Below are 749 nucleotides of genomic sequence, written 5' to 3'. Positions count from 1 at the left end.
ACTCTGTGGATTACCACATTTTTAGACTCAGTTCAGGGAAAATATCAACTGATCCATGAATGTAATGACAATCAGCCAGGAAATGTTTCTTTTTCATGCATTTATGATTCATTTTTCATTTCTGAGGTGAAGAGAAAACTCCATTAGGGAGCTGAAGATCAGGTGAGAAAAAAATTAAACAATTAATTTATTCTAATTCTACAAACATGTGGATCAAACTATTGAAGATACAATTATAAAATTACATGTTAGAGGAAATTTGATGATAATTTTATTTCTTGATAGTTCTTGGTCCTCGGAAAATTTCACTTCTAATCCATTCCTTGTATTCACACACATCGAGGATTGATGTTGGACTCTGACATGTGTAGTCTCTACTACTAAAACAAATCACACCATAAATCATGCCGTTGTACATCGCTGCTCCACCAGTGTCAGCCTGTAGAAAAATATATCAATATATTTATTTATGTTGTAAAACAGAAAACTCTTCTAATTGTTGCAGAGTTATTGAAGAAACAAACTTACAAGACATATGTCCTTGTTTGGTGCTTCAACACGGACCATATGCCCAAATGTTCCATGGAAATAGGAACCACCAACAACTTGCATGTTGACACACTGAAGATGTCCTGCAATACTATGAATGGGCACTGTGGAGAAATATAAACATGTTCTAAAGTTGATCTTCTCTGAAGAGACAGAAACAAAGATTGTATTCTCATAACTTCAATATTTCTCTCACATCT

At 33.9% G+C, this 749-nt stretch overlaps 1 long non-coding RNA gene across 1 annotated transcript; it reads right to left on the bottom strand.

Moving 5' to 3' along the window:
* Positions 1–246: 246 nt before the first annotated feature.
* Positions 247–683, bottom strand: LOC106944448 (uncharacterized). The gene is made up of 2 exons (XR_001424301.1): positions 529–683; positions 247–439 (listed from the first exon to the last, which is right to left on the bottom strand). It is a non-coding gene; the product is annotated as an uncharacterized LOC106944448 (long non-coding RNA).
* Between the last annotated feature and the right edge of the window lie 66 nt (positions 684–749).

Source organism: Poecilia latipinna, unplaced genomic scaffold, assembly GCF_001443285.1.
Source record: "Poecilia latipinna isolate Pla-1442-1.1 unplaced genomic scaffold, P_latipinna-1.0 Scaffold10367, whole genome shotgun sequence".
Lineage (NCBI taxonomy): Eukaryota > Metazoa > Chordata > Actinopteri > Cyprinodontiformes > Poeciliidae > Poecilia > Poecilia latipinna.
The sequence above is the reverse complement of the archived record's forward strand: the minus strand, read 5'-3'. Positions and strand labels throughout refer to the sequence as shown.